The sequence below is a fragment of the Eptatretus burgeri genome, chromosome 5 (assembly GCF_056783735.1).
Source record: "Eptatretus burgeri isolate ZD-2024b chromosome 5, Ebu_testis_v1, whole genome shotgun sequence".
In the NCBI taxonomy this organism is placed as follows: Eukaryota; Metazoa; Chordata; class Myxini; order Myxiniformes; family Myxinidae; genus Eptatretus; species Eptatretus burgeri.
Window position 1 is genome coordinate 44,634,374 of NC_140965.1, and position 27,888 is coordinate 44,662,261.

Consider the following 27,888-nt stretch of genomic DNA (forward strand, 5'->3'; position numbering starts at 1 on the left):
CTCAGGGGGTTCTGCCCCCCCCCCCCCAGAAAATGATGTTGTGGTCGTTGATGACACCGTTCAAGTGGAACTGGCCTTCCTCACTGAACCAGATCAGGTTGTTCCAGTTTGGGTACCACTCCATCCTGTCACTGAGCCAATTGCACATATTAAGTCTCCTTCTTGTGTCATCTTGACTCAGTTTATGCTGAATCGAGAAGATGGATGGGAAAAGCTTCAGTCCTTAGTGAGGATATGCCAGACTGATGTTGGTTTGATGCCTAGCTCCCGGGAGTGCCAGCGGTGAGACTTCTTGCGAATGTCCAATGCAGAATCCTGCATGGTGTCAATGTTGGCTTGGCTCTTCGTTACTGATGCTGGCCTGTCACTGTTGCCCTTCCTCTGGTTGTGCGCTGTACCCTTGTGCTCAAAATGTTTCACAATAAATTGAATGGCACAATTTGTGGGTCCATCACGTGTTCTGAGGTCGAATTCCTGGCAGAACCTCTGGCAGGTGTCTGCATATGATTTAGTCTCAGACCACAGAGCCACCACTTTTGTCTTCTGCTTCACTGCCAATGGCATAGTTGAGCTATGGAGCTAGGAATCCCAGGTAACAAATACCATGACAACACCAGCAAACCCTGAAAAGGAAAACGGTATAGGTCAAAAAACAAAGAAATGGCAGGAAGTCAAAGTTGTATTAATCTTTTTGAAACACCCTGTACATGACAGATCTGTAGATTTGAGATAATAGGCAGCACTGAAAAGCCAAAAAGATTTTGGCAGAGTTTGGTCAGAGTAGTGGCTGGGCCATTATGGCTGACAGGGTTACGACACATAAAATACTGGAGTAGTGAGCTACCGATCATGGTCGTGGAGCAAGACAAACTACTGCTGATAAAACTGGTGGATAGAGGTGCTGAGCTAACCAAGGACACTGTTGCCGATCATGGAAGTGGAGCCAGACAAACTACTGCTGATAAAACTAGTGGATAGAGGTGCTGAGCTAACCAAGGACACTGTTGCCGATCATGGAAGTGGAGCCAGACAAACTACTGCTGATAAAACTAGTGGATAGAGGTGCTGAGCTAACCAAGGACACTGTTGCCGATCATGGAAGTGGAGGATAGAGGAAGCTAACCAAGGACACTGTTGCCGATCATGGAAGTGGAGGATAGAGGTGTTGCCGATCATGGAAGTGGAGCAAGACAAACTACTGCTGATAAAACTTGTGGATAGAGGTGCTGAGCTAACCGAGGACACTGTTGCAGTCAATCATCTTGCATCACTTTGAGAGTATGCCACAGTGGATACAAGCCTGCTTGAATGATTCATCTCATTTATGTTTCGAGAGCATCACAGTTTGAAGGTAAATCATGATGGTGAGTGGCAACTCTGTCTCCTAAATTGCATTAATCAAAGCTGACACCATTTTACTGACAGCTCTCCTTTAACCCATAACATGCTACATCTTCTAGGATTGAGTGATTGTGAAACTGCTATCATCAGAGCATGCTGCAGGTTGCCAACACCTGAGGTGGGGTTCGCACTGCACCCCCTCTGTTTCCAAACTACTATTGAAGTGCATCTCAGGGATTGGAAAAGCATCCATGGCTTACCGAGCAACCCTGAGGTAAACATCCTGCACAAAAGGAAGACGTCTAAGAGTTCATGGTGCCAATAAGTGGTTCGTCCTACTAAATTACTATGAGCTAAGTTATCACTTGATCACCATTGCAATGAACACAACTCACAAAAGTCACTAATATGAACACAATGTGATCCGAAGTATTAGCATCTTTTATTATTTACCACTTACTATTGTAATGTGTTGTGTGCACAATTGTAATCCTATGATAATGATAATATTCCATGCTATAATCTGACTGTCAAGTTGATTCGTTTTTTTTTTTCTTCCAGTTTGGAGCTCGAAATAAGGCACTCTATACCAGAAAAAAACCACTCTCTCCAAGGCCTGGAACATGAACCCAGACCTTACAGCACCGGTGAAGTATTGTCACTGTAATACGAGGGCCATACCAAAAGTCATGACCATCAGTGGATTCCACACGTTCATGCAGAATACAGTAGAACATGAGTTATTAGTATCCCCTCTAATATAAACACATGCTCGGTGCATGCACATCACTGGTGTTCCCACAATCCATTGTGACAAAATGGCTGTCAATGGCATATTGTTTCCCCAATGTGCAGTAATTCAAGGAGAACAACTCAGCTGCAGAAATCTATGGCTGATTGAGTCAGGTGTACGGAGATGGGTGCGAGCAGTGTCAGAAGGTGGGTGAAACACTTCAAAGACGGAAACGTGGACATTGCCGATCCGCCATGCTGTGGTCGGTCAAGAAGCAGCACAAACACAACAAGCAGAAAGTTGATGTGCTCATCAGTGTGGACTGAAGGGTGACAGGGAGATCACAGCACGGCTTGGCAGAGGACACCATGTCTTACAGGAGATGATAGTGACCTTGGGATATCAGAAAGCTTGTTCCCATTGGGTTCCCAATTTGCTTCTGGAGGAACGCAAAAACACATGCATGGATGTGTCATCACAGTTGCCTAAACGACGTGCTGCCAAGGGTGATGACTTTCCGTTCTGTATCATGACTGGTGATGAAAGCTGGTTCCCCCATTTCGACCCAGAGACCAAGCAGCAAAGCATGAAATGGCATCACTCTACATCTCCAAAAAAAGAAGGCCAAAAGAGTACGCTCCACTGTTAAAGTTATGTGAACTATCTTCTGGGATGCTGAGGGATGCAAACTGGTTGATTTCCTGCCCAAAGGGGAAACCATTAATGCGGCTCGCTATGTTAAGATGCTCAAGAAAATGAAACATGCACTATGGGAAAAGCTGGCGCCTGATTACAAAAGCTGTCATCTTTCAACATGACAATGCCCGACCTCACACTGCGCATCTGACAATGGAGAAAATCTCAAAGAATGGCTGGGAAGTGTTCCACAACCCCCTGTACAGTTCGGACTTGGCCACCTCGGACTACCATCTGTTGGCCCCTTGAAAGAGCACATGAGGCCAGCACTATGAAAATGATGAGGCAATCCAGATATAGATGCACATAGCTGGTTGCGGAGTGTTAGAACAGGCTTCTACCGCAGCAAGATTTTTAAAGTCGTGCAACACTGGCAGAAATGTGTGGAACGTTATGGAGATTTTGTGCAATAGTAATGTTGTATTGTTGCGGAAATGGCCCTTAGTGTGTTATTAAATATAGGATTAGCCCAGATCCCCCATTAAATGCAAGTTTAGCCAGGTTGTTCGGTAATTGGACGTTACATGTGTGTCGGGAGGTGTATGGGGGCTGTTCATTGTTCGTGCAGTGGTGGTATTATTCGTGGTTCGTGGTTCGTGCAGTGGTCGTGCAGAAGAGGTTCTTCTTCTTCCTTCCCCTCTCCGGACGACAGTCCCCGCTCAGCGCTCTGAGGGTGGCAGTCGGCTTCGAGGAGAGCGAGCGCCGGAAAGGTAGGGGTGGATCTGCCTGAGAGTCGAGTCTGCGATCGGCTGGATGAGAAACTGCTAGTGAGAGTCTGGAATCGGCTTCGTGAGGTGTGTGCCCCAAGAAAGGCAAGGAAGGGACTGCTTGAGGTCTGTCTGCGATCTGCTTCGTGAAAGAGGCAGGAGAAACGACGAGTGGGAATCACGATCGGCTGTGTAAGGGATGGCTGTGTCTGTCTGCGATCTGCTTCGTGAAAGAGGCAGGAGAAATGACGAGTGGGAGTCGCGATGGGCTGTGTAAGGGACGGATGTGTCTGTCTGCGATCTGCTTCGTGAAAGAGGCAAGAGAGGCTGCAAGAGTCGAGTCTGCGATCTGCTTCGTGAAAGAGGCAGGAGGAACTGCATGAGGGGAGTCGGCGATCGACTTTTATGAAGAGGTCCTCGGCAGGTTCATCCGGAGTCCAGTGACGGAGCCCAACACCCCGATTTGGCCTGACTGGTGAGCAGGCCAGGCCTGGATTCGTATGCTGGACCTTGTGAAAAGCCAGCTGGAGCACACCGTGGACCTTCTGCTCTTGTGCCGTCGACCTTACGGGGCTGAACGCGCTGAGGCTGCGTGCGTGGGCAGTGTGACAAAAGGACGACGCCACCATTTTGCCACGTGGCGTGTTTGAGCTTGGGCGCTCGAATCCATTGACATCGGCTTGTCACGAGCCGCATTCGTGCCTTTGATACTTTTCCTCTCGTCTATGAGGCATCACCAAGTACTGTGTGTCTTGTCTGCATGTTGTCTCAGGTTTATCTCGCTAGGGTTCCATTCGAAACCTGTAATCTGTAGCTCCCTAGTTAAGGGCAGGTTATAGATTGATTAAAACATGTGTTCCCAATAAATCTGGCTGAGTTATACGAGATTTGATGCCTTGAATTTATTCGTGCCGCGCCGAGGAACAATCCGCTCGATTTGGATATAAAAACAAAATGGTTACGGACTGGTAGACTCCGCTCGGTCTCTGACAAATCCAGTCTGTAACCGGGGTCTATTTCCCAAATTGGCAAGGCACGGGTGTACGTTGGTATCGTGATCCGAGGCGCGTAACCCGAGACCTGTGCCGAGTCAGCCGGCGTTATAATCCTGGAGATGGCGGTGCTGTTAAGTGATGCCGAATCTTCAACATTTGGCTGTCAAGAGTGGGGTGCGAGCCCCGACACCGCTGAATCTATAACAGTAAGTCCAGTTACAATTAACAACATCAGTTTTCTTACATATACCTTTGGTTTACTGTACAACAAGTAAAAAAGACATAAAATGTCATAGCCCCTGTTGTTTTAGTAATTTTTCTGGATGGAGTTAAAGGGCTAGCCCATATTTATGTACAACTAAAATGGCCGCCAGTCTACCACTCGGCCATCTTTGATCAGATCGCAAAATAAAGTGAGAGGCACGTGTATGCCATCATGTACTGTACTTGTGCCAAGTTTGAAAAAAATTGGGCTATGCATTTCTGAGAAATGGTTGGGGACACATTTAAGTAACAAAATGGCCACCAGTCGACCATCTTAGATCTGATCTCGAAAAAAATGACGTGCACATGTAAACCATCATTCGTTTTCTGTGTGCCAAGTTTGAACAAGATCGGTAAATGCATCTCCAAGAAATGGTTGAGGACGTGTTCAACACCGAGGTTTTTTTCCAACTAAAATGGCCGCCAGTCGGCCATCTTGGATCTGATATCGAAAAAAAAAATGACATGTTCATCCCAAAAAAAGTCTAGTCATGTGTTTTTGTGCCAAGTACGAATAAAATCAGTTCGTACATGTTTGAGATATGGTTGCGGCGCACACACGCACGGACACGGAAATCGAAACCAAATCCATCAGTCCCCGTTTTGGTCTAAGTCCAAAGGGGGCTAATGAAGGTGTTCATGACCTTTGGTACGGCCCTTGTAATTGATCATGCTTTGAATGAAAACCTTTGCCCAAAGCAAAATAATTCCCATGTCATGTTTTTAGTCTCCAGGGTAGCATTATTTTCCGTTTAATTGATTAGATAATTGAAGTTTATTTTTCACTGAGGCCTGTGCCAATTTTACTAACTAATGATTTTATTGAAATTACCTTAATGACCCTCGATTCTGTGTTCCATGCCCAAAGCTGTGCTTGAGGTGGCCACCCTCTCGTCCCCATCCCACTTCCTACGCGATAGATAGTGCCCCCCTTACCCCCAGCTTGCTACACTCACGCTACTGTGCCTCTTACCCCCCTGCTTCTTACGCTGCAGCTAATGTGTGTCTTCCATTCCACCCATCCCCCAGCTAGATTATACTGCTACTGTGCCATTTTTTTCACTTTTTCACATCCTTTTTCACCTGCGCCATCTTTATTCTGCAGGTGCCACAGCCGAGGCATCCCTGCCTGTGTGACCACTCCTCATTTTCATAAATGCCAAGGTGAGCCAATGAAAAAAGCCAAGAATTCACAAGGTTTCGGAAAAGCGATGATAATAGAAAACCTATACGCCAAGAAGATCTATAGAAAACCAAGACGCCAAGGTGAACAACGAATAGCCAAGGTCTTGTGAAAAAAAGCCAAGGGGTGGTCACACTGGTCCCTGCAGCTCATTGAATCACTTTCATTGCCACCCATAGTTTGATTCTTATTCTTCTTCTTTCCTCATTCCCAGTTCCATTCTCAAAAGACTGGTGCTGTGCAGTATACCACATTCACGGGCTTGTCGTGCTCCTTAGTTATCCACATGATAGATTTATAAGTGCTAACAAATACGTTTAGATAAGGTTTTTATGATTAAGATTTAATCCAGACTTTCATAATTCAAATAAACATGTCTATTTTAAATTTTAATCATGCATTCCACTGTGACGGCTTGTCCACATGTCTGTTCATTTAGCCTCTCATTTGATTTGGCATAATTTGTTCGGCTATCCGAGCTTTCCAATTACAAGGGGGGAAGGGGGCATCATGAGGTTGGGAGAGCATACAGTGCCAGTCCGCTAAAGGTAAAGCTTACAGGGTTCTCGGTTGCATTCATAGGGAGGATAAACGAGGTGGGGTTGTGGTACCCATGTATGGGAAATGGTTTTGTGCCGTTTCATGGTGTGACCCCAATCCTGCCCCCTCCCCCCACCCCTATCACATGATGCTATGTTTGTAGTCAAGCTGGTAAAAGGAGTCGCAAGCCAAGTTTATTGATGGAAATACCGAATACAGTGCATTAAAATACACTCCCTGACAATGACCATTGACCGAGGAAGGAAATGTGGCAAGTATGATGGCAATCAGCACTTCAGCCAACTGTGTTCTGCACCACATTAATGAGACACCAATCTAACGAGTCACAAAGGAGTGAGTATAAAAAAAAACCCAATTGCGCAGTTGAACAAACTGCAAAATGATGCAAAAAGCACAGAGCAATAAGCAAAAGAGAAATTATAAAACAATGAAAAAAAGGGATCGGGGAAGATTACCGAAGATGGGACAGCACCCAGGATGGCACATTGTAATTTGTCATCAACAATTGCTGCAATTCGGGGAGATTTTAATGGACTCAACTTCAGAACTCGCTTTCTTTTTTTCTAATCCACTCGAACGATTAATTCTCATGGGGTTTTTTTGTACTGCGTGGTTTCTCCTGAGTATACAGTGCTGTGTGTGTGTGTGTGTGTGTGTGTGTGTGTGTGTGTGTGTGTGTGTGTGTGTGTGTGTGTGTGTGTGTGTGTGTGTGTGTGTGTGTGTGTGTGTGTGTGTGTGTGTGTGTGTGTGTGTGTGTGTGTGTATTGTATATATATACATATATATATATATATATATATGTATATATATATATATATATATATATATATAGTATATATTGTTATACTTGTGGGGTCGATGGAAGAATTTCAATAGGAAAGATAGGATTGTATGGAGAAGCGTGATCCGTGGATATGTAGGAGACATCTTAATGTGAACTAAGTAGGGAAACTGTGAGTTTAAGTGTTACGTGTCACCCCACGAGGGGTAGTGCTGTGTTAATTAGGTCGCGATTAAGAAAAAATTCCCCCAGTATGTGATTGCCCCTTGTGATCTTTTCCTATGTCTTTGCATTTCAAGACCGGTGATAAAAAGGGATCACATCCCTAAAACAACGACAACCGAGCTGCATATCCAAGCAGGCAGAAAGCTCTGCCTCCAGGAGTGACGGCTGGCAAAACCATGCCCCCGGAATGGATGATTGATGAACGTGATGTCGGAGCCAAGAGGACAGTGAAGTTAGTCAGACAGTCTTGCGTTGGGTGACAAGAAGGCTGTCAAGATGAAGGCTCGGAGGAGCCAAGAGTTTACAGAAGAGAGAGGCTGGCTCAGCAATTGAAAGAGAAGGGCATTGTGGCTGGCTTTCCCTTGATGCAGTGAAAGAGACGGCATGATTCTTGTTTTCGTGCCGAGGAAAATTGGCTCACGTTGTAGAGCAAGACGCTGGCCATTGACTGTTGGCTGGATCGTGTGGGACCATCCTCGAAGCCTCATGTTGTGCCATCGGGGGAAGAGACGGCGCCATTTTGCACAGCAGTGATGTTGGCAAGTGCACTCGACGAAAGAAGTTGCACAACGGTTTCTGAGCCTTGGTGTAGAGTATCGCCACCTGAATTGCCTCCTGTACATTTCCTGCTCAGAGAGCGGCTTGGCGGAATTTTGGACACATTTTCCTGCACAGTGACGAAGTGGTTTGGTGACCATCAAGTTTTCGAAACTCATCCCAGGGCACACAGATAAGTGTCGGGATAGAGGGATTATTTTTCTTTATTTATCTGTTCCCTTGTCTGTATTTAAGTCTGCGTGGAGCCGCCTCAAAATTAGATTTAGTTTACCTCACTTTCTGTTTCATTCTTATCCTGTTTTGAATTATTACCATTGTAAATATTTGATTTATTTCCATTAAAACCTGTATTTATTCAAGTTGCTTGTCTATCCATTTGTCGTGGGTTTGAGATAAACCCCCTTGTGCTGTGCTTCCATCTGCTTTGTCAATGCCGCCTTTACCTTCCCGCGCGCCATCTTATCCGAGAAACTCGGCTGCAAGAACACAAGGGAAATTGTTTAAACAGCTCTGTTCCCTAACCCCCCCTCCCCCACACACCCAACAATATACATGGAAAATATGTACATATATATGCACATATATATGCACATATATATATATATATATATATATATATATATATATACATTTATACTAGTGCACGTGCGTGGCCGTACGTGCAAAAAAAAAAAGAAGAATTGTGACGTCAATCGTGACATCATAGCACCATGTCCTGTCATTGGTTTGGTAAGTAAATGGCCATAACTTGGGAACCACTTATCTGATTAATATCAAACCTTCAAAAGGCACATCCACAGGGCCCCAGCAATATACCTGGCAAGCTTGAATTTGATCGGACCAGTGGTTGTCGAGAAACAGCGGTCACACACACACACACACACACACACACACACACACACACACACACACACACACACACACACACACACACACACACACACACACACACACACACACACAGATTGGTGGAATTATCGATAGATATGACATATATATATATATATATATATATATATATATATATATATATATATATATATATATATATATATATACAGATAGATAGATACACATATATGTCTTCTTCTTTCGGCTGCTCCCATTAGGGGTCGCCACAGCAGATCATCCGACTCCATTTCACTGTATCCTCCACATCTTCCATTGACACTCCAACCACCTGCATGTCTGCCCTCACCGCATCCATGAACCTCTTTTGGCCTTCCTCTTGTCCTCCTACCTGGTGGCTCCATCTTCAACATCCTTCTCCCGATATACTCCGCATCCCTCCTGTGCACATGTCCAAACCATCTCAATCTCGCCTCTCTTACTTTGTCTCCAAACCGTCCTACCTGCGCAGTCCCTCTAATATACTCATTTCTTATCCTGTCCATCCTCGTCACTTCCAATGAGAATCGCAGCATCTTTAACTCTGCTTCCTGTCTTTTTGTCAGCGCCACCATCTCCAAACCATACAACATAGCTGGTCTCACTACCGTCTTATATACTTTCCCCTTCACTCTTGCAGCTACCCTTCTGTCACAAATCACTCCTGCAACTCTTCTCGACCCACTCCATCCTGCCTGCACTCTCTTTTTCACTTCTCTCCCACACTCTCCGTTACTTTGGATAGTTGATCCCAAGTATTTAAACCCATCCACCTTCACCACCTCAACTCCTTGCAACCGCACCATACCACCACCCTCCCTCTCATTTACGCACGTGTACTCTGTCTTACTCCGACTGACTATCATTCCCCTTCTCTCCAGTGCGTACCTCCACCTCTCAAGGCTCGCCTCAGCCTGCTCCCTACTCTCTGTACAGATCATGATGTCATACACGAACATCATAGTCCATGGAGACTCCAGTCTGATCTCGTCCGTCAACCTGTCCATCACCATTGCAAACAAGAAAGGGCTCAGAGTCGATCCTTGGTGCAATCCCACTTTTACCTTAAACCGGTCCGTCATTCCTACTGCACACCTCACCGCTGTCACACTGTCCTCATACATATCCTGCACGATCCTCACATACTTCTCCACCACTCCCGACTTCCTCATACAATACCACAACTCCTCTCTTGGCACCCTATCATAAGCTTTCTCTAAATCCACAAACACACAATGTAACTCCTTCTGGCCTTCCCTATACTTCTCCATCAACATTCTCAAAGCAAACATCGCATCAGTGGTGCTCTTTCCTGGCATAAACCCATATTGCTGCTCACAGATCGTCACCTCTCCTCTCAACCTAGCTTCCACTACTCTTTCCCACAACTTCATGGTGTGGCTTAACAACTTTATCCCTCTGTAATTTCCACAGCTCTGCACATCACCCTTGTTCTTGAAAATCAGAACAGTACACTTAATCTCCACTCCTCCGGCATCCTCTCACTTTCCAATATTTTATTAAACAATCTGGTTTAAACAATTTGTCAACTGCCGATGTGCAACACCAGACCTTGGAGGAAGGGGGTGCTTCCAATTACTTCCAGTATTTGGTATCACCTCTGGTTCTGAGTACTTGTATTTTGGTATTGATCGGTAAGGTCCTTATTTTCACTCTTGGGGATCCCCAGGGGATGAGAGTACATGGAGGGGGTACCGGGTGAGGATGATTGGGCGCCCTCGTCAAGAAGTGTTGGAACTTCTGGAGTGTCGGCCATGAAGAGGGGCAGGCCCGGTGATGGAAGTTGTGAAGAGTCGGAGGTGCGGGAAGGGGTGAAGGATAAAGAGGAGCCGGGGGATAAATTCCCAATTATAATTTCGGCTGTGGAAGGGTCCAAGTCATTAATTTTCAATAACCCGATAAAATTGACTTCCGTAATTGGAAAAGAATTTGGTGATGTTCATTGTGCAAGGAAACTTCGATCAGGTGACCTTCTGATCCAGTGCAAATCAGTGGCCCAGCGAGAAAAGATTCTGAGAGTCTCTTTTCGGGGATAAACAGGTCCAGGGGGGCCAAATGGGGACTTTATGTTGGGGGCTGACTGGAAGGGAGTCCAGCTTCATTTCCTTGGCTAACTTGATACAGGCCAGGCCAAGAGGCAAGGAAGCAGAGTTGTTGTCTAACTTTAGGTATTCCCAACAATTTTCAAATAAGGATTTGCCAGGATGGCTGTCCCCAGAAGAAATGGATCTAGCCCAATATTTCATTCTCAGCATCTCCCAGCGAAGGGACAAGGGCATCTCACCTATTTCCACCAGAAGGGCAGACACCGGAGTGCTAGTAAAAGCACCTAAACATACACGAAGGGCTTTTGACTGGACAGTCTCAAGTTTTTTTCTGGTTGCTCTTGGCCATATCACCGAAAGCCAGGCATCCGTAATCCAGGTGGGAACGAATTTTAGCTTTGTATATCATAAGAAGACTGTCACGATGTGCTCCCCACTCTGTTCCAGAGAGACAGCGTAATAAATTTATTTCCTTTGGCACATTTACCTATCAGCTCCTTCACCTGCGGGGTCCAGGTTAGTCCCTTATCGAAGGTGACTCCTAAGAAGGACACCACTCGAGATGGATGGATGCAAGTACTATTAATTACCATTGCTATATCATCCATTTTCTTCTTACGGGAAAATATGATAAACTTGGACTTATCAGCTGATAGTTTAAAACCCCAATCTTCGGCCCATTTCTCCACGAGCCGGATATCGCCCTGGAGTTTTTTACTCGAAGTAGCAAGATTTTTACATCAAATCCACATAGGAATGTCGTCAGCAAACAGGAATAACTTGGATGGAGCTTGCGGATGGAGGCAACATCATTTATCATAATACTAAAGAGTGTTGGGCTTAAGCAGCTTCCCTGGGGATGCCCTTTTCAGAATGAAACGAAGAGGAGAGGCTCCGGCCAACCCTCACCTGAAATGTTCTATCAAATAAAAAGTCACCAATCCAATCGTGCATTCTGCCATTGACCCTGAGATTACTCAGTTTATAAAGGAGGCCATTTTTCCAGACTGAATCGTATGCCTTTTGGATATCGAGGAACACTCCCAGAAGAGACTCCTGATTACCTTGGGATTTCCTTGCATCATTTGCCAGTGCGGAAATGTGATCCATAACGGACCATCCCTTTCGAAAACCGCTCTGGCCTTTATACAATAGGTTGTTCTTTTCCAAGAAGAAGACCAATCGGTTATTCACCATTTTCTCCATTAATTTGCAAACAACTGAGATAAGGGAGATCGGGCGATATGAAGATGGGACAGTGCCATCTTTCCCCTCTTTCAGGATAGGAATTACAATAGCGTGTTTCCAATCGCTGGGAAGCTTCCCTAAAGCCCAAATCCTATTGAAGAAACTCAGGAACACTCTCAACACCCGATCCTCCAAGTGTTTGAACATCAGGAACGATAACCGATCCGGGCCTGGGACGCTATTCTTAACCGAACGAATCACCTGCTTCAGTTCCCAAATAGTGAAGTCAAGATTGAGTGAAGGGTTTGAAGGCAGAACTGTATTGGTGATCACCCTGGTTTGACTTACAACTTGGGGAAAACCAGCCTCTAAAACGTCATCCTTTATGATATTCTCACTACTAGAAAATAATTGGCCCACGGCTTCTACCTTGTCTGCATTAGAACACAGGGTTATGTTCTGGGAAATAATCACTGGAAAAGATCTCCCTCCCGACTTAACTCCCTGTATACTTTTGACTCTTCCCCATATAGTTTTGAGAGGGGTATCTGGATTAACTGATGAACAAAATGATTTCCAAGAGGCAGACTTGGCCCGTTTTATAGTTCTTTGGGCTATCGCCCTTTTCCTCTTATACTCGATAACGTCCTCCAACCTGAGGGTTTTCCTAAGTCTCTTGAGAGCCGCACATCTTCCCTGGATTGCCAATTTGCAATCCTCATTCCACCAGGGGACCTTAATTTCCTACCCCCTGAAGGAATTGAGGTTGGGATTCTTTCCCAAGCAATGTTAAACATAATTTGAACAATATTCTTTTTGATACCATCTATGTTGTGAATACCAATCTCTTCCTTCACTTCCCTGACACATCGATCTGAAAACTGACCCCGATTCGCCTCAGAAAAGTTCCAAGAAACTGGACCGAGTGAGTCCACAGAACCCCTTTCACATTGGAGATTTGTGATCACAGGAAAGTGATCACTCCCGAGGTTGTCATTATGGACTTTTCAATCGCATCTCGCAGCTTCTATTGAAGAAATAAGAGTGAGATCCAGAGGGGACATCTTCCCTGTGGATGGATTTATACATGTTCCCTGTCTGTCATTTAGTATCACCATATCGAATTCATTGATCAAATCCTCAATGATATCGCCGTTCCTATCAGTGTCTTTGGAGCCCCAGAGAATATTATGGCTGTTGAAATCGCCACAGACAAGTACCACCCCCTCACACCTTCTAAAAACCTCCTGAAGACTCTTGTGCATCAATGGTTGGCAAGGATTATAGAAGTTTATAATTGTAACCCTCCCCCTTGAGCCATGGACCTTGATAAGAACACACTCCAGCTCCGTAATGTCTTCCGTTTCCGTGAAGGGAAGACCAAATTTCACCATAATGCCACACCCACCCCCTTTACCTCGAGCTCTATCCCTACGAATAAGGGTATACCCCGGCATATGGAATCGATTCTGCTCCTTGAGCCATGTTTCTTGAAAACAAATAATATCCGGTTTAGTTAACAACTCAGAGACGTATTTTTTTAAATTCAGACCCGTGCGCCACGAGACTTTTAGCATTCCATTGGATTATTTGTCTGTATTTAAGTCTGCGTGGAGCCGCCTCAAAATTAGATTTAGTTTACCTCACTTTCTGTTTCATTCTTATCCTGTTTTGAATTATTACCATTGTAAATATTTGATTTATTTCCATTAAAACCTGTATTTATTCAAGTTGCTTGTCTATCCATTTGTCGTGGGTTTGAGATAAACCCCCTTGTGCTGTGCTTCCATCTGCTTTGTCAATGCCGCCTTTACCTTCCCGCGCGCCATCTTATCCGAGAAACTCGGCTGCAAGAACACAAGGGAAATTGTTTAAACAGCTCTGTTCCCTAACCCCCCTCCCCCACACACCCAACAATATACATGGAAAATATGTACATATATATGCACATATACATATATATATATATATATATATATATATATATACATTTATACTAGTGCACGTACGTGCGTGCCCGTACATGCGTGGCCGTACGTGCAAAAAAAAACACCTGTCTCACCTCCTCCCTAAATTCCATGCAACAGTCTTCCTCCTTCAGCTTCCACCATCTGGTCCTTGGTGCAGCCCTCACTCTCTTCCTCAACCTCACCTCCAAAATCATTCTGCAGACCACCAATCGATGCTGTCAAGCGACTCTCTCCCCTGCCACCACCTTACAGTCTCTAATCTCTTTCAGGTTGCATCTCCTGCTTAAGATGTAATCCACCTGTGTGCACTTTCCTCCACTCTTGTACATCACACTGTGTTCCTCCTTCTTCTTGAAATACGTATTTACCACTGCCATTTCCATTCTTTTTGCAAAATCTACCACCATTTGCCCTTCCACATTCCTCTCGTTGAGACTGTACCTACCCATCACCTCCTCATCCTCTTTATTCCCTTCCCCAACATGCCCATTGAAATCTGCTCCAATCACCACTCTTTCATCCTTGGATACACTCTCCACCACTTCATCAAACTCATTCCAGAAATCTTATTTCCACGCAATCTCACACCCCATATGCGGGGCTTATGCACTGATGACATTCATCATCACTCCTTCAATTTCCAATTTCACACTCATCACTCGGTCCGACACTCTCCTCACCTCCAATACCCTCTTGACATAATCCTCCTTCAGGATTACCCCGACACCATTTCTCCTCCCATCTACACCATGGTAGAACAATTGGAAACCACCTCCAATGCTCCTAGCCTTACTCCCCATCCACTTGGTCTCTTGTACACACAGTATGTCCACCTTTCTTCTCTCCATCATATCAGCCAACTCTCGCCCTTTGCCAGTCATAGTGCCAACATTCAGAGTTCCAACTCTCACCTGCACACTTCTTCCCTTCCCCCTCTCCCACTGCCTTTGGACCCGCCTTCCTCGTCTCATTCTCCTCCTTCGCCCAACAGTAATACAATTACCAATGGTACCGGTGGCGGTCGTTGGTAACCCGGGCCTCGACTGATCCGGTATGGAAATCCGTTTTATTGTCCGCATCATGATTTGGCATAGGTTTTTACGCCGGATGCTCTTCCTGACGCAACCCTGGTCGCCTCATACAACACACAGGGATATGGTACACCTATTCTAACCGGGGCATACACCGGGCCCAGTACACTGGTACTCATTTCGCTGACCTCGGAAGGATGACAGGCTGAGTCAACCCCCTGGTGTGTATTAATCTCCTGGTTGATAGGCTTTGATGTCCATCGTCACGCCAAATTATCATGCATCCATATATTCTTGGGTTGCTCACCTGCATTTGTTTTTTTCATTTCTTTATTTTCAGTAATTTGTATTTTCATTTGCGGATGCTTTCCAACGGTTCTGTAGTTTTTCCCGATGTAACGGCTTTGATGTCTGTCAGCACATAAAACTAGAGGGAGAGCACTCGGTGGAGTGCAAAACCTCCGCCGCCAATACTGCTGGGTCACTCAAGTGAACCTGATATCCTATTCATTTAATTTGACGTCAACAGTGCTCACAGAGTTATAGTTTGCAACTTTCGCTTTTACTTTTAACTTTTACATACTCAATTCATTCGTCATAACTAGATTCCTTCAGACAGGAATTGATTTTACGTGGGTATATCCACCTGAAGTTCCAAAATCAGCCGCAATTTAATTTTGGCATGTTTTTTGTTGGAAATCACTTATAACATGTAGAAATGCAAAAAAAAATCTAAATTTTGTTGAAAAAAAGTTGCAAAAAATGTTTTTTTTCTTGAACAAATTTTTTTTGGGGGGGGGTTGGAAATCACTTAAAACATGTAGAAATGCAAAAAAAAAAATTCAAATATTTTTTCAAAATGGCCGCCATAGCGGCCATATTGGATTTTGCACCAAGTCCAAAATCTAATGGCATGATCCTTGAACCATACCTAATCCCCCCACTAAGTTTCGTCGAAATCCGTTGAATTTTTCCGTAATACTGTTCACAAACAAACAAACAAACAGACATGGGTGAAAACAGTAACCTCCGATCTTCGATGGCGGAGGTTAATTATCGTGCTTTCCCATTTTCTCGGGTCACTCACCTGCATTTGTTTTTCTTTTTTTTCATTTATTTATTTTCATTAATTTATGATTTCATTGACAGATGGTTCCTGACGGTTCTGTGATTTTTACCGGTGTAGTGGCTTCAATGTCCATCAGCACACAAAATTTCAGCTTTCTTCATCACCCAGAAGGTATCGATCTTTAATATCAGTCAATCAGTGGTGAGAAAGAGCTTTTTCAATGCCTGCAAAAAATCTACACCCCCTTTCAAGCATTTCACTTTTTGTTGCGTAACTTTTTGTTGCCAAACGTAACGTTTTCCATTCCGGCCAAAAAGTTCCTTCTGGTTTCGTCAGACCACAAAACGTTTTACCAAATGGCTTCAGAATCTCCAGATTTTTTTTTGCATTCCTCAAACGAGATTCCGGGTGGGTTTTTTGAGTGATGGCTTCCTTGTTGCCACCCTACTACCGTACAGGCCAGATGTGTGGAGTGTTTGGGATATTGTTCTCCCATGTACATAGTGACCAGTCTTTGCCATAAAGATATGTGTGACTATATATATAAAGATGTATGTGACTCTTTCAAAGTTGCTATTGGCCTCTTAGTGAACTCTCTGTTCAGTCTCCTCCTTGCTTGGTCATTCATTTTGGAGGGACTGCTTGATCTAGGCAGGGTCTTGGTGGTACCATACGTCTTCCACTTAATGATTGCCTTGACTGTGCGCCAAGGGATATTCAATGTCTTTGAAATATTTTTATACCCATCTCTGATCTGTGCCTTTCCACAACTTTATCCCGGAGGTCTTTTGAAAGCTCCTTGAATGTCATGGTTGAGTCTTTGCTCTGAAATGCACTACCCAGCAGAGGAAACTGACAGGAACAGCTGATTTTATTCTGAAATAATCAAAATCACTTCAGTTTAACACAGGGTGAGTGTTGCAACTGATGCCAGACAATTTTTTGCGCACTCTGCACTTCAGCACTCGGTGGTCCTGTTCTGTGAGCTTGTGTGGCCTACCACTTTGTGGCTGAGCTGTTGTTGCTCCTACACGTTTCCACTTCACAATAACAGCACTTGCAGTTAATCGGGGCAGCTTTAGCAAGGAAGAAATTTGACAAACTCACTTGTTGGAAAGGTGGCATCCGATGACAGTGCCACGTTGAAAGTCACTGAACTCTTCAGTACTGCCCATTCTCCTGCCAATGTTTTCCTATGGAGATTGCATGGCTGTGCGCTTGATTTTATACACCTGTCAGCAATGGGAGTGGCAGAAATAACCGGATCCACTAATTTGAAGGGGTGTCCGCATACTTTTGGCCCAACATCAGTGTCCGACCTCACTAATGCTCTTGTTGCTGAATAGAAGCAAATCTCCACAGCAATGTTCCAACATCTAGTGGAAAGCCTTCCCAAAAGAGTGGAGGCTGTTATAGCAGCAAAGGGGGGACCAACTCCATATTTATGCCCATGATTTTGCAATGAGATGTTGGACGAGCAGGTGTCCACATACTTTTGGCCATGCAGTGCATATATATATATATATATATATATATATATATATATATATATATATATATATATATATATATTGTTACGGTTGTGGGAATTCACATTGCACCATAAAGGGCCCTCAGGTGAGATATCTCTGTAAATACTTGTGTAGTTAGCCCAAACCCGTTGTATAGAGGGAATTTATGCGATCCATCCGGGCTGTGACGCTTTGAGTTAGCCATTTTTCTGTTCTATCTTTTATTTCAAACAAACAGCATCTCAACAACCACGCCATCCCCACCAAAGCGCCAACCACACTAGAACCACGCCACCTCCACCATCTACGCTACCACATCTTCGCCACTCGCCATTCAGTAAGCCCCGTGCGGTTACGATCTCCGCGGAGGAACAAACAAAAACCACCAACGATGCTCGTGGGCTTTTCCCGCCATTTTACCCCGCGCTTGGTGTGAGGGAAGGGGGAAGGGCAGCTCGCCGCCGATTGGTGGATGAACAGCGTGAGGCGGTCGGGGTGAGGGAACGCCCCTTTTCGAGAACCTTCTCGAAGGAGGGTGGAGCCGAAAACGGGGCGGAGCGAAGGGCGGAGCCCCGCGCAATAAAGGACGGACACGGGCGGGGCACGTCCTCTCTCTCTTTCTCCACTTTATTCCTCCTACTCTTCCTCTTCGCTCGTCTACAGTGGTGGTCTTTTGTCGCGAGAGCTTTTTGTCGACCGAGAGTCTTGAGTCTCTTCTCGTCTTGGCCCTCGTCTTCGAGTTCCTGTCGTGTTGGTCCAGCGCTCGCGGTTTGGCGGGCGACCTATCCACGGAGGCACGGACGGCAGACGCGACAGCACCGGTTGTGTGGTGGACCCGTGCGTCCGAACGAGGAGTGCCGGAGAGGGTTCGCCGACCGCGAGAGGAGTCAGGGCCAGGCGCGACCGCGCCGACGGACGTGGGAGAGGAACTCGATGGCCCACAGGGAAGTCTCCACTTTGCTTTTCCTTTGGGTTTGTGTAAATGACTGTGGGTGGCGCCTGTCTCCGTTAAAGTAGTATTGTTTAAGTGTTGCCGTGTGTCAGTTTTAGTCGTGGTATTTCTTTGGCTTATCGTTACAACTGTGCTTGACTTGCTTTATTGTGACTGTAAATACGTGCCTTCTACGCTGTCTGTGTGTGCAATTAAACGTGCTTGCGTAATTGTTCCCGCTCTACTTCGTCTCTTTTCCTTTTTTATTGACCCTCCATCTTGCATCACGTAAGGGGTTCGTAGTGGGTTTAAAACGCCCGGTAATTAATCGCAACCATCAAGGCCGACGATAACACCACTCAGTTATCACTGTAGCACGGAACGGACCGCTTAAGCGGTTCGTGTCCGGAGTCGGCCTGTGGCATGGTACGATCGCCCGGTCGACCACTCGCGCAGGTACTTAGGTCGGTCGAATTTGGCGAGCAACCCTATCCTGCGCGGGTGGGCAATTGGCACGATCGTGGTGAGGTGAAACCCCCACCCGTGACTAGCTCCCGGCGTTGTTCCGAGAGGGTCACGATTGAATTGTCCATTCCGGTGGGCGAGGCGGCCGCCATTCGAGTCGAGCGGCCAATCGCACGCCGGCGGGCGTGAATTCGCAACAATATATATTGTGTCGAATTCGCGCCCACCGGCGTGCGATCGGCCGCTTACCTCAAATCGCAACCGCGTCGCCCACCGGACTGACAATTCAGTCGTGACCCTCCTGGAACTATCGCCAGAAACCAGTCACGGGTAGTGGTTTAACCTCACCACAGCCCAGTCCGCATTCTACCCACGCGAAAACGGGTCACTCGCCGAATATCGAAATACCGAAGTACTCGCGCGGGTAACCTACTTAGGGGCCGTACCTCACCGCAGGTCGGCTTGGGACACGAACCGCTTAAGCGGTCCGTTCCGTTCTGCAGCGATAACCGAGCGGATATTATTGCCGACCTCGACGGATATGATTCTCTTTACCGGGTGTTTCAAACCCAACTAATTATTCCGCGATGCAAGATGGCATTTTCAATGGGGAATAGAGGACGCAACGAACGGGATACATTTCACAAGCAAGGACATTTATTACAATAAAGCACGTATGTACAGCAAGGCAGTCATGCACGTATGTACAAGCAAATAGAAGCAATACCACCGACTACAATGAGAATGTACATGCACAGTCACTTATACAGGGTCTACTTAACAGACGGCGCCACGACAACATTCATTCAAAAACCCAAAAGAAACACAGGAAAAGACCCCCTCACAGACAAGAGGATCTAACTGAACTTAGGCTGGACAGCTTGGGTCTTTATGGCACGGGACCTGGGAGACCGAACGGGTCCCGCAAGACCGTAGCAGGTTACCTGCACCCTCGAGGTGCCTCGATGGTCGGCGAGCTCTCTCTGGCACTCTCCTCCACAGACGCGCAGGTTCGCGCCCCACAGCTAGCAGAGCTGCACCTCCCGTCCGCGTCTCCGGTACGTCGCCCGGACTCTCCACCGACCCACGCCTCTGGTGTACGGGTCACTCCACAGACCCAGAGACCAAGAGACCAAGACAAGACCAGACCAAGAGAAGGGCGCAAAACGAAGAGAGGAGACCAGACCAGGAGAAGAGCGCCAACGAAGAGAGGAGACCAGACCAGGAGAAGAGCGCCAACAAAGAGAGGAGGAGGCTCGCGGCTGTCCGCCTTTTTTTGCCTGGGGCTCCGCCCTTCGCCCCTCCCCGTTTTTGGCTCCGTCTCCCTTCGAGAAGCTTCTCAAAAAGGGGCGTTTCTCAACTCCGACCACCTCACTCCTTGTATCCACCAATCGCGAGCGAGCCTCCTCGCCCTTCTCGTCACACCAGCCTCGGAGAAAAAAGGCAGTAAAAAACCCACACTCACCATTGGAGGTTGCTTTTTCTCCTTCTTTTACGCCCGCGTTCTCGGACCCCTTTTTAACGCGGAAAGGGTCGTAGCATGGTCTGTGGAGGATGGCCTTTGCAAGCTGGCGTAGTGGCGAAGATGGTTAAATGGTGGTGGTGTTGTGGCGATCGTAGCATGGTTGGCGTTGTGACGTAGTTGGGGGTGGTTGTGTTGTTGGCGTCGTGGTTTGTTGTAATGGTGGGCAAGATATGTCGGTTCAAAATAACGATAGAGAAAGAAGAACACTATCTCAAAGGATCACAGCCTGGTGAACACGAATAAATCCCATTAAACAACGGTGGGGAAATCTAACTGAACACAGACTTATCGATCTAACTGAACTTAGGACCTATATGGTGCTCTGCAAATTTCCACAGCCGTAAAAAAAAAATATATATATATATATATATATATATATATATATATATATATATATATATATATATATATATATATATATATATATATATATATATATCGTGATTTTTATGTCCATGGCCAGGAAGAGGGGAAGGATAATTGAAGATGGGATTTTTTATTTTTGTGTACACTGTTGAGGCTCATATGAGAGCGAACACACAGAACGTACAAGGGGAGCAGGAGACAAGAGTGGCAGGAGAGGGAAGGAAAAAGCGGTCTGGAACAGAGACATGAGGAGATCTGTGGAATGGAGCGGGATACACAGGGTAAACAAGATGGACACCACAGGGACTTTCAGGTCCTTACACGACAGGGACTTTCAGGAAGGAAAGCAGGGAATTTGAAGGAGGTGGGTTTGGGGCGGATTAGTGGGGGTAGATCGTGGTTTTGAATGGGGGAAGATAAGAGATGGTGAGGAACAGCTGTTTTGAGGACCTGGAGGGAAGATTGGGATTGAAAAGAGTGTGGGAGTTTGTTCCAAAGGTGGGGAAAAAGAAGAATGAAAGAGTGAAGGTGAGCAGTGATTCTTGATTTTGGTCGTTTTACCGGAAGGGGGTTGCAGGCAGACCTTGAGCGCCCTGCGGAAATATGTGGGGGGACATATCTCAGACAGAGCAGGGAGGGGGCAGGCCGGAGAGAAGATGGTAGAACACAGAAAGACCACCGACCTGCTTGCGGTGAGAGAGTGAGAGACCCAAAGACTCAGCCTCATCGCGGGAGATACCAATAATCCTAAATGCCTTGGTTTCCACAGCGTGATTCCGAGAAAAGTGAGAGGTAGGAGCACCAGCTCAGAGGGGAGAGTAGTACTCCATCAGACTGTGGATGAAAGCTTTGTACGTGGTTCGGAGCTCAGGTGGGCTGAGGAAGGACTGTGCACGAAGGAGGATGCCCAGTCAGCAACCAGCTTTGGAGGCCAGCTTGGAAATTTGGCTTTCCCAGGAAAAATCATGGCAGATAATGAGACCCAGAAGCTTGAATGAAAGGATTTCTTCAAGAGGATTGTTGAGAAAGTCGATGGGGGTTGGGGGGTGGGGGGTGGGTTCCAGACTGTCCTTTCAGAGAGACATAGTGAGAGTATGAGATTACTCTGTGGTTAAGAGTGAGCAGGTTTCTGTGGAAAAATTCCCAAGCTGAGTTAACAACAGGGGCAGTTGATATTAGAGACCAGTCCTGAAGAGATATGACTGCAGAAGAAGAAGAAGGGTAAAACATTGCGATGTCAAAGGTTAACGTGCAGCATTTTTGAAGGAAAACAAAGGCTGAAATGCATTTTTGAATCAATTTAAAATGCTTTATACTTAATGTAGATTTAATATAGAAGCATTTATATTGTCCACTGCTTCTTCCCAATTCCATATCTTGGCGATGCATGACGTCATTGCCGGGTGCCAAAGGAAGTTGTCCTCAATTTTTACTCCGTTTTTTTTTTTCTTGTTATTTGCAAAATCGAAGATTTTTCAAGTATATTGGTCAGTCGATTTTGTTATTCTGTCTGTCTGTTTGTCAATCACTGACAGGTCACAATTTAAAAGCAATCTTCATAAAACTTCACCAAGTTGGAGAGGTCGTCCCAACTGGGAAGCCGATTGATTTTGAGGTCAAAGGTCATCTTGAGGTCAAATTTCTAAAATCGTCATTTTTCATCTGATTGACTTGAAATTTGAACAGGATTTACATATTGCATAACTGAATTGGGAAACCAACTATTTTTGAGATCAAAAGGTCAACTCAAGGTCAAACTTTTAAAATCATTTTTCAACTGAAAATTTGTCGATTTACATCCTATTAACCTGACAGTTAAGCAGCAAATTGCATCGTGCATCACTGAATTTGGAATCCAACTATTTTTGAGGTTAAAAGGTCAAAGATCAACTCAAGGTCAAACTTATAAAATCAATTCCAATCTGAAAAATAATCAATTTTCATCTGATTGACCTGAGCTTTGATTAAGATTGTCAATTTTAGTCTTAATGAAATGGACAATTTGCTGTATCCATGGCAACCTTTGGAGAGGAGGGGATGGATTTTGCAAGTATGCATGACGCCTTTTTCTTGTTTGTTTGTGTGTTTGTCTGGGCGATATCTCAGCCATCCCTTGATCGAGGAAGCTTAAATTTGGGAACAAAAGTGAAGATGCGCTTTAGCAAAGAGGTTATTTTTTTATTTTTTGATGAATCAATGAATTGGATGCATCTGTGTCGGAGTGGCGACCCATCTAGCATTGTGCCCAATTGCCAAGGAGACTGCTTCTAAGGCAGCACCAATGCTCTGCACACAGTATGGTCCCAACGGATGGAATTAATTGATTAATTACTTAGTTATTATGGATTATGAATGAGTTATTTATTTTATTTCTCATCCTGGCAATATCTAAGGCATATTTTGAGCTGGGAAGCTGATATTTGGACATGACAGTGAACGAGTGATTTGGCTTTAAAGGGTATTTTGATTTATTGATTAATCAATCAATTATTCATTTTTTGATAAATTACTTAATTTTCAAAGAGTTACAGATTCGGATGAAGCAGTGGTTGTTTCGGTACACCATTTGGCAATTGATTGAGAAATTAATTATTTCACGATTATTATTTGTTTATTTTAATTCTACAATTAACAAATCAACTTTTGAACACTGCTCCTTCCTAATTATGACCATGTGCTGCAAGGCGGCATCGCCGGGCAATGAAGGTGCCCCGGTGATGTCGCGTGCTGGAGGACTGTTATTTATTTATTTGGCATGTCCTTTGAATATACCATGACTTGTTTAATATTGTTGTGGTTACCAAATTCGCAAACCACCATTCAGGTCCCTTAGGTGAGGTATCTCGGTAAGTACATGTGTAGTTAGGCCCAAACCCGTTGTCTAGTGGGAATACATGTCATTTATGCGAGCTGCGACTCTTCAGGATAGCCGTTTTTCTTTCACTATCTTTATTTTGGACCAACCGCCATGATCACAACCACAACATCAACCAACAACCACAACCACCGCTTCACCACAACCGCCACGACCTTCACGTCACACCTCGCAACCGTAGCATCGCCACCGTTCTTGCCCCGCTGTGGGTACCGGTGTTGGATTCGTGCAGAGCGCGCGTCGAACAGCGTGTACAAAATCACGGATTTTGTGCTTCAAAAACGGATCAAAAACGACACACGCCCACTTTTTGCCGTCCAATCGGTGAGCGAGGGGCGATTTGGCCCCGCCTCCAGAACGATCGATATATACAAATTTGTGGATCAAAAAGCCTTCACGCCCACTTTTTCTCGGGCCAATGGGGAGCGAGGTGAAAGGTCGAAGGGAGGGGGTCAAAGGCGAAGCTACGGGGGGATAAAAAGGACGGTGTTCGTCAGTCAGCAGAACGAGAAGGAGTCGGAGAAGAGAGAGAAGAGTGTGGAAGTCTGGAGCCCGAAGCCCGAAGCCCGAAGCCCGAAGCCCGAAGCCCGAAGCCCGAAGCCCGAAGCCCGAAGCCCGAAGCCCGAAGCCCGAAGCCTGCAGTAGCTGGAGAAGCTGAAGAGAGTCGCGAAGGGGAGAGTCGATCGGAGAGTCCAACGAGGAGAGCCCAAAGAGGTGTCCAGGGTGGAGAGTCCAGAGGCGGAGAGGCGGCAACGGCGAAGGCAGACGAGGGGGTGCTCGCGTCGGTGCCGGGAGCTGCACGCCCGAGGGAGGCCGGCAGTGCGACCTGGCCGAGGTGGAGACGCACACCAGGGATAATAAAGATCCTCTATACCCCGAGCATCAGCAACCCCCTCCTGTTTCCCCCCGCGCTGAGATAGTGCGACCAAGGGGGCCCCGTTCCCACCCCCTACCAGACACCGTCCGCGAGGCCCACGGAGTGAGGCGCCATCGCCGCTCCGCGTCTCATCACCAGACGGGTAGGCGCGACCCGGTCTCGGCCTCAGGCCCGCCTCATTCTTGAGGGTATTTCTTTTCCTTGGTTTTGGGTATGTGTTGTCGGCGCCGTCTGTGAAGTAGAATTGTATAAGTGTTGCCGTGTGCTCGGTAGTCGGTATTAGCTCTGCACTGTGTTTTCACTTTTATATTGGCTTTTTGTGTAAATGGAATTGTTTTCTTTTTTTTTGTGTGCTTTTGGTGGAATTGTATTTGTGTGCTTCCCGTGTGCCGCGAATAAATGTGCTTTATTGTTGAACTGTTCTCCCGCTTCGCTTCGTCTTTTCCCCCATTGAACCCTCATCTTGCTTCACGTAAAGGGTTGGTAGTGGGCTGAATACGCCCGATAATTAATCGAACCGTCGAGGTCGACGATAACACCGCTCGGTTATTCTGATAGTATGGAACGGGTCGCTTAAGTGGCCCGTGTCCGAAGTCGACCTGCGGCGAGGTGCGATCGCCCGGTCTACCCTCCGCGTGGGTACTTAGGTAGGTCGAATTTGGCGAGCAACCCTATCCCACGCGGGGGCTGATTGGCTCGATCGCGGTGAGACCGAAAGGTCCACCCGTGACTGGTTCCCGGCGTTAGTCCGAGAGGGTCACGACTGGATTGTCCGTCCGGTGGGCGACGTGCCGCGATTCGAGTTACGTGGCCGTTCGCACGCCGGCGGGCGCGAAAACCGCAACACTGGTGTCAGGTCGTGCGATACAAATTCATCGCCCTCCTCGCGGCACTGGTATCGGAGAACAGGAAAACGGGCTCTCCTGTCTCCGGCTAAATTCACGGGAATCGGTCCAGGGGTGAGAGAAGCGACCCCCGATTCCCTCCAAATTACGAGCGAGCTAAATTAACCCTTCACGAGAAGCAAGATGGCGTCTCAAGGCGAGCGGGTGCCGGGTGGATTAGGTATGTGTAATAGTAATGTAGAATCCATGGCTCAGGACGAGATCACCGTGCAAGAGAAACCCGTACCAGAAGGTTGGGAAAGGCATCGATGCCGTTCATCTGGTCGGTTTTTTATTATAACCCCACCGCTAAATGTAGTCAGTGGGAGTGGCCAGGGCAGGTGACAATACAGCACGTTATGGAACTCGTGCAGAGCATAAATGACAAACTGGATTACAGGAATGCCGAAATGAAAGAAAGGAACAACGAAATGAAGAGAAATACGCAACAAATGGAAAATAAAAAAATGGATGGAAACGCACTCGAAGCGAAAAACCAAATGAAAGAAATGCGGGGTGAGATGCAGAGCATGGGCATAGGCCTGCAGGCAGGCATTATGGCAATGGCGAGGAGCGAAACGCGGACCACGGGCGAGAAAATGGCGCTGCCACGTGCTGGGACGAACGAGCTGGGGGGAGTGCAACGGCTGTCAGGCCCGCGGTCGGGGCGGGCGAGAAAATAATTCGGGAGACGTGTAAGACGAGACACGAGGTAAAGAAGGTATTAGAAAAATTAAAAGAAAGCCAGGAGGAGACAGAGGAGGGATTGAAGGTCGAAACGGTGGAGTGTGAGAAAAGACTTCAAGACATGACGAAGAGAGTTGATAAGCTGGGACTGGAGGGAAAAACGGAGACAGAGGAACTGGGAAGACGGGTAGAAAACCACAAGCGCAAGCCGGAAGAACAGTTAGAAGCCAAAGCAAAGTCTGAGTGTGCGGAGATGAGAAAAGAATTGGAAAATAAAGTTTCTGAGTTACAGAAACACCAAAACAAAGAGAGGGAACTACAAAACATACTGAGAGTGTTAAAAGAGGAAAGGAAGAGAACGGAAAATGAAACTTTAAGAAACCACACTGTACAGATCGAACAGCTGGAAGCGAAGGCCAGACTAAAGAATGAGGAACAAGAAAGAGTAATGAAGGAAGAAGGAATGAGACAGGAGAAAGAAATCAGTCAGTTGAAAGAAATGACGAGATTGCAGAATGAGGAACAAGAAAGACAGTGGAATAGAAAACTGAAAGAGTATGAATTTGAAACTGAACGACAAAAGGAAAAAAATAGGTTTGAATACGAGGAGAAAGTAAAGGAGCAAGGAATGAAGCAGGAAGGAGAAATCAGGAGATTGAAGGACACAACGAGATTGGAGAGGGAAGAACGAGAGGAACAATGGAATAGAAAACAAAAAGAACATGAATCTGAGGTTGACCAATTGAAAGAAAAGCTGAGGCTGGAGTACGAGATGGACAAAGAACAGCAAATGAAACACAAAAATGAGATTAACCAAATGAAGCAAACCATGAAACTGGAGAAGGAAGGACAGGAGAGGAAACGAGGAAGAGTCGTGAGAGAACAGCGAATGAAACACAGGAAGGAAATGAGCCAATTGAAAGAAACGATGAGATTGGAAAACAAAGAGAAGGAGGAACAGTGGGAGAGAAAACAACAACTATATAAGTGTGAAATTGAACAACTAAAACGGAGGGAGAACGAACAGCTAATGGGGCTCAGAGAGAAAGAACGACTTAGATGGGAAGGAAAAAGGAACCAGGAAGAGACAGAAAAAAGGAACCAGGAGAGAAAATGTATAGACACGGGAGACAGAAAAAATTGAGGGAAGACTGCACGATGAAGACGGGGTAAGTGACGGGCACACACACACGGAGGTAGTGGAGGACAATGGGGGTGAGCTGGCGGACCGTGCAGAGACCCAGTGCGAGCAGCTGGATGGCCTCCTCCAGGAACGAGGGGAGGGAGTATGCCCCCTTGAGGTGAGTCACGACCAGGTGAGTTCGGTCGTGCTTTGCGAGGTTGAGGGGAGGAGTGCTGTGGACGGGTGCACGGAGAGCTTGGGGGGTGTAGAGGCCCCGGAGACCCTTGTGGGGACACAAATCCCCAGTGTGGTTGCCCCCGCGTGTGTGGTGCAAGGTATGAGTGCGTCCCCGTGTGTGGAAGCGACCCCGTGTGTGAGTGGTGTGGTG

At 46.3% G+C, this 27,888-nt stretch overlaps 1 long non-coding RNA gene across 1 annotated transcript in view; it reads left to right on the forward strand.

Moving 5' to 3' along the window:
- The window catches only part of LOC147026340 (uncharacterized), a 72,867-nt gene that overhangs the window by 996 nt on the left and 43,983 nt on the right, over positions 1-27,888 (forward strand). Inside the window, exons 1-4 of the long non-coding RNA XR_015058296.1 lie at positions 1-1,351; positions 1,461-1,615; positions 1,903-1,988; positions 5,842-5,900. The exon at positions 1-1,351 is cut by the window's left edge and continues 996 nt beyond it. This is a non-coding gene — a long non-coding RNA (uncharacterized LOC147026340). The remainder of the gene's footprint in view (positions 1,352-1,460; positions 1,616-1,902; positions 1,989-5,841; positions 5,901-27,888) is intronic.